This window comes from Triticum dicoccoides, chromosome 5B (assembly GCF_002162155.2).
Source record: "Triticum dicoccoides isolate Atlit2015 ecotype Zavitan chromosome 5B, WEW_v2.0, whole genome shotgun sequence".
Taxonomy (NCBI): Eukaryota; Viridiplantae; Streptophyta; class Magnoliopsida; order Poales; family Poaceae; genus Triticum; species Triticum dicoccoides.
Window position 1 is genome coordinate 644974344 of NC_041389.1, and position 7343 is coordinate 644981686.

The following is a 7343-nucleotide window of genomic DNA, read 5'->3' on the forward strand; positions in this document are numbered from 1 at the left end:
TCCCAGGGCCGGCGCCCCCCAGGGGGCCTATATAAAGGGGGGAGGGAGGGCTGCTGCACCCTATCCCCTGGCGCCTCCCTCTCCTTCCCGTGACACCTCTCTCTCCCGCTTGCGCTTGGCGAAGCCCTGCCGGGATCCCCGCTACTTCCACCACCACGCTGTCGTGATGCTCGATCTCCATCAACCTCTCCTCCCCCCTTGCTGGATCAAGAAGGAGGAGATGTCGCTGCTCCGTACGTGTGTTGAACGTGGAGGTGCCGTCCGTTCGGCGCTCGGTCATCGGTGTTTTGGATCACGACGAGTACGACTCCATCAACCCCGTTCACTTGAACGCTTCCGCTCGCGATCTACAAGGGTATGTAGATGCACTCCTTTCCCCTCGTTGTTAGTAAACTCCATAGATGGATCTTGGTGATGCGTAGAAAATTTTAAAATTCTGCAACGATCCCCAACACTACCATCATCTTTCAACTTAGCTTTCCCTAGGAACGCATTAAAATTCAACGGAACAGTAGCACGGGCCATCTATCTACAAAAACATAGACATGCAAAATACTATCAGGTACTAAGTTCATGATAAATTAAAGTTCAATTAATCATATTACTTAAGAACTCCCACTTAGATAGACATCCCTCTAATCATATAAATGATCACTTGATCCATATCAACTAAACCATGTCCGATCATCACGTGAGATGGAGTAGTTTTCAATGGTGAACATCACTATGTTGATCATATCTATTATATGATTCACGCTCGACCTTTCGGTCTTAGTGTTCCGAGGCCATATCTGCATATGCTAGGCTCGTCAAGTTTAACCCGAGTATTCTGCGTGTGCAAACTGGCTTGCACCCATTGTATGTGAACGTAGAGCTTATCACACCCGATCATCACGTGGTGTCTCGGCACGACGAACTATAGAAACGGTGCATACTTAGGGAGAACACTTGTACCTTGAAATTTAGTGAGAGATCATCTTATAATGCTACCATCGTCCTAGCAAAATAAGATGCATAAAGGATAAACATCACATGCAATCAATATAAGTGATATGATATGGCCATCATCATCTTGTGCCTTTGATCTCCATCTTCAAAGCACCGTCATGATCACCATCGTCACCGGCTTGACACCTTGATCTCCATCGAAGCATCGTTGTCGTCTCACCAACTATTGCTACTACAATTATTGCTACCGCTTAGTGATAAAGTAAAGCAATTACATGGTGATTGCATTTCATACAATAAAGCGACAACCATATGGCTCCTGCCAGTTGCCGATAACTATGTTACAAAACATGATCATCTCATACAAAAATTTATATAATCACGTCTTGACCATATCACATAACAACATGCCTTGCAAAAACAAGTTAGACGTCCTCTACTTTGTTGTTGCAAGTTTTACGTGTCTGCTATGGGCTTAGCAAGAACCGTTGTTACCTACGCATCAAAAACCACAATGATTTTTTGTCAAGTTTGTTGTTTTAACCTTCAACAAGGACCGGGCGTAGTCACACTCGATTCAACTAAAGTTGGAGAAACAGACACCCACTAGCCACCTATGTGCGAAGCACGGTGGTAGAAAAAGTCTCATGAGCGCGGTCATGTAATGTCGGTCTGGGCCGCTTCATCCAACAATACCGCCGAATCAAAGTATGACATGCTGGTAAGCAGTATGACTATTATCGCCCACAACTCTTTGTGTTCGACTCGTGCATATAACATCTACGCATAGACCTGGCACGGATGCCACTGTTGGGGAACGTAGTATTTCAAAAAAATTCCTACGAACACGCAAGATATATCTAAGAGAGCATAGCAACGAGCGGGGAGAGTGTGTACACGTACCCTCATAGACTGAAAGCGGAAGCGTTAAGTAACGCGGTTGATGTAGTCGAATGTCTTTGCGATCCAACCGATCAAGTACCGAACGCACGACACCTTCGCGATCTGCACACGTTCAGCTTGGTGACGTCCCTCGAACTTCTAGATCTAGCTGAGGTCAAGGGAGAGTTTCGTCAGCACGACGGCGTGTTGACGGTGATGATGAAGTTACCGACGCAGGGCTTCGCCTTAGAACTACGGCAATATGACCAGGGTGGAAATATGTGGAGTGGGGCACCGCACACGGCTAAGAATCAACTTGTGTGTCTATGGGGTGCCCCCCTCCCCGTATATAAAGGAGGGGAGGAGGGGGCCAGTCGGCCTCATGGTGCGCCCCCAAGGGGGGGATTCCAACTCCTACTAGGAGTAGGTTTCCCCCCTTTCCTAGTCCAACTAGGAGGGGAAGGAAGCGGAGGAGGGGAAGAAGGAAAGGGGGCCCGGACCCCCTCCCAATTCGGATTGGGCTTGGGGGAGGGCCCACCTCTTGGCCGCCTCCTCTCTTTTCCACTAAAGCCCATGTAGGCCCATTAAGCCCCCGGGGGGTTCCGGCAACCCCTCGGTACTCCGGTAAATGCCCGAACTCATCCGAAACCATTCCGGTGTCCAAACATAACCTTCCAATATATCAATATTCACGTCTCGACCATTTCGAGACTCCTCGTCATGTCTGTGATCACATCCGGGACTCCGAACTACCTTCGGTACATCAAAACAAATAAACTCATAATACCGATCGTCATCGAACGTTAAGCGTGCAGACCCTACGAGTTCGAGAACTATGTAGACATGACCGAGACTCACTTCCGATCAATAACTAATAGTGGAACCTGGATGCTCATATTGGTTCCTACATATTCTACGAAGATCTTTATCGGTCAAACTGCATAACAACATTCGTTGTTCCCTTTGTCATCGGTATGTTACTTGCCTGAGATTCGATCGTCGGTATCATCATACCTAGTTCAATCTCGTTACCGGCAAGTCTCTTTACTCGTTTCGTAATGCATCATCCCGCTGTTGGGGATCGTAGCAGAATTTTAAAATTTTCCTACGCTCACCAAGATCCACTATGGAGTATACTAGCAACGAGGGGAAAGGAGTGCATCTACACACCCTTGTAGATCGCGAGCGGAAGCGTTCCAATGAACGAGGTTGATGGAGTCGTACTCGCCGTGATCCAAATCACCGATGACCGAGTGCCGAACGGACGGCACCTGCGCGTTCAACAAACGTACGGAGCAGCGACGTCTCCTCCTACTTGATCCAGCAAGGGGGAAGGAGAGGTTGATGGAGATCCAGCAGCACGACGGCGTGGTGGTGGATGTAGCGGGGTCTCGGCAGGGCTTCACCGAGCTTCTGCGAGAGGGAGAGGTGTTGCAGGGGAGGAGGAGGCGCCCAAGGTTGTTGTGTTGTTGCCCTCCCTCCCCTCCCCTTTATATAGGCCCCTGGGAAGGGGGGCGCCAGCCAGGAGCCCATCTGGATGGGGAGGCGGCGGCCAAGGGGGAGACTTGCCCCCCAAGGCAAGTGGGGCGCTACCCACCCTAGGGTTTCCAACACTAGGCGCAGGGGGGAGGCCCATGGGGGGCGCCCCAGCCCACTAAGGGCTGGTTCCCTTCCCACTTCAGCCCATGGGGCCCTCCGGGATAGGTGGCCCCACCCGGTGGACCCCCGGGACCCTTCCGGTGGTCCCGGTACAATACCGGTGACCCCCGAAACTTTCCTGGTGGCCGAAACTTGACTTCCTATATATAATTCTTCACCTCCGAACCATTCCGGAACTCCTCGTGACGTCCGGGATCTCATCCGGGACTCCGAACAACTTTCGGGTTTCCGCATACTCATACTCTTTCTCAAGAAAGGACCCGTTCTTGGCAAAGAAGATCTTGCCTTCGGATCTGAGGTAGAACATATACCCAATAGTTTCCTTAGGGTATCCTATGAAGACGCATTTCTCCAACTTGGGTTCGAGCTTTTCAGGTTGAAGTTTCTTGACATAAGCATCGCATCCCCAAACTTTTAGAAACGACAGCTTAGGTTTCTTCCCAAACCATAATTCATACGGTGTCGTCTCAACGGATTTCGACGGAGCCCTATTTAAAGTGAATGCGGCAGTCTCTAAAGCATAGCCCCAAAATGAGAGCCGTAAATCGGTAAGAGACATCATAGATCGCACCATATCCAATAGAGTGCGATTACGACGTTCGGACACACCATTTCGCTGAGGTGTTCCAGGCGGCGTGAGTTGTGAAACGATTCCACATTTCCTTAAGTGCGCACCAAATTCGTGACTTCAATATTTTCCACCACGATCTGATCCTAAGAATTTTATTTTTCTGTCACGTTGATTCTCAACCTCACTCTGAAATTCCTTGAACTTTTCAAAGGTTTCGGACTTGTGTTTCATCAGGTAGACATACCCATATCAACTTAAAACATCAGTGAGGGTGAGAACATAACGATATCCTCCGCGAGCCTCAACACTCATTGGACCGCACACATCGGTATGTATGATTTTCAATAAGTTGGTTGCTCGCTCCATTGTTCCGGAGAATGGAGTCTTGGTCATCTTACCCATGAGGCATGGTTCGCACGTGTCAAATGATTCGTAATCAAGAGACTCCAAAAGTCCATCTGCATGGAGCTTCTTCATGCGCTTGACACCAATGTGACCAAGGCGGCAGTGCCACAAGTATGTGGGACTATCGTTATCAACTTTATATCTTTTGGTATTCACACTATGAATATGTGTAACATCACGTTCGAGATTCATCAAGAATAAACCATTGACTAGCGGGGCATGACCATAAAACATATCTCTCAAATAAATAGAACAACCATTATTCTCGGATTTAAATGAGTAGCCATCTCGAATTAAGCGAGATCCAGAAAGAATGTTCATGCTCAAAGCTGGCACTAAATAACAATTATTGAGGTTTAAAACTAATCCTGTAGGTAGATGCAGAGGTAGCGTGCCGACGGCGATCACATCGACCTTGGAACCATTCCCGACGCGCATCGTCACCTCGTCCTTCGCCAGTCTCCGTTTATTCCGTAGTTCCCGTTTTGAGTTACAAATATGAGCAACCGCACCGGTATCAAATACCCAGGAGCTACTACGAGTACTGGTAAGGTACACATCAATTACATGTATATCACATATACCTTTGGCGTTGCCAGCCTTCTTGTCAGCTAAGTATTTGGGGCAGTTCCGCTTCCTGTGACCACTTCCCTTGCAATAAAAGCACTCAGTCTCAGGCTTGGGTCCATTCTTTGACTTCTTCCCGGCAACTGGCTTACCGGGCGCGGCAACTCCCTTGCCGTCCTTCTTGAAGTTCTTCTTACCCTTGCCATTCTTGAACTTAGTGGTTTTATTCACCATCAACACTTGATGTTCTTTTTTGATCTCCACCTCTGCTGATTTCAGCATTGAATATACCTCGGGAATGGTCTTTTCCATCCCCTGCATATTGAAGTTCATCACAAAGCTCTTGTAGCTTGGTGGAAGCGACTGAAGGATTCTGTCAATGACCGCGTCATCTGGGAGATTAACTCCCAGCTGAGACAAGTGGTTGTGTAACCCAGACATTCTGAGTATGTGCTCACTTACAGAACTATTCTCCTCCATTTTACAGCTGAAGAACTTGTCGGAGACTTCATATCTCTCGACCCGGGCATGAGCTTGGAAAACCATTTTCAGCTCTTCGAACATCTCATATGCTCCATGTTTCTCAAAACGCTTTTGGAGACCCGGTTCTAAGCTGTAAAGCATGCCGCACTGAACGAGGGAGTAATCATCAGCACGTGATTGCCAAGCGTTCATAACGTCTTGGTTCTCTGGGATTGGTGCTTCACCTAGCGGTGCTTCTAAGACATAATCTTTCTTGGCAGCTATGAGGATGATCCTCAGGTTCCGGACCCAGTCCGTATAGTTGCTGCCATCATCTTTCAGCTTGGTTTTCTCTAGGAACGCGTTGAAGTTGAGGGCAACGTGGGCCATTTGATCTACAAGACATATTGTAAAGATTTTAGACTAAGTTCATGATAATTAAGTTCATCTAATCAAATTACTCAATGAACTCCCACTCAGATAGACATCCCTCTAGTCATCTAAGTGAAACATGATCCGAGTTAACTTGGCCGTGTCCGATCATCACGTGAGACGGACTAGTCAAGATCGGTGAACATCTCCATGTTGTTCGTATCTTCTATACGACTAATGCTCGACCTTTCGGTCCTCCGTGTTCCGAGGCCATGTCTGTACATGCTAGGCTCGTCAAGTCAACCTAAGTGTATTGCATGTGTTCCGAGGCCATGTCTGTACATGCTAGGCTCGTCAACACCCGTTGTATGCGAATGTTAGAATCTATCACACCCGATCATCCCGTGGTGCTTCGAAACAACGAACCTTCGCAACGGTGCACAGTTAGGGTGAACACTTTCTTGAAATTATTATAAGGGATCATCTTACTTACTACCGTCGTTCTAAGCAAATAAGATGCAAAACATGATAAACATCACATGCAATCAAATAGTGACATGATAAGGCCAATATCATTTTGCTCCTTTGATCTCCATCTTTGGGGCACCATGATCATCTTCGTCACCGGCATGACACCATGATCTCCATCATCATGATCTCCATCATTGTGTCTTCATGAAGTTGTCACGCCAACGATTACTTCTACTTACATGGCTAACGCGTTTAGCAATAAAGTAAAGTAATTTACATGGCGTTATTCAATGACACGCAGGTCATACAAAATAATAAAGACAACTCCTATGGCTCCTGCCGGTTGTCATACTCATCGACATGCAAGTCGTGATTCCTATTACAAGAATATGATCAATCTCATACATCACATATATCATTCATCACATCTTCTGGCCATATCACATCACATAGCACATGCTGCAAAAACAAGTTAGACGTCCTCTAATTGTTGTTGCAAGTTTTTACGTGGCTTGTAGGTTTCTAGCAAGAACGTTTCTTACCTACGTATGACCACAACGTGATATGCCAATTTCTAATTACCCTTCATAAGGACCCTTTTCATCGAATCTGTTCCGACTAAAGTGGGAGAGACAGACACCCGCTAGCCACCTTATGCAACTAGTGCATGTCAGTCAGTGGAACCTGTCTCACGTAAGCGTACGTGTAAGGTCGGTCCGGGCCGCTTCATCCCACAATGCCGCCGAAACAAGATAAGACTAGTAGCGGCAAGAAGAATTGGCAACATCTACGCCCACAACTGCTTTGTGTTCTGCTCGTGCATAGTAACTACGCATAGGCCTGGCTCATGATGCCACTATTGGGGATCGTAGCAGAATTTTAAAATTTTCCTACGCTCAGAAAGATCCATCTATGGAGTATACTAGCAACGAGGGGAAAGGAGTGCATCTACATACCCTTGTAGATCGCGAGCGGAAGCGTTCCAATGAACGGGGTTGATGGAGTC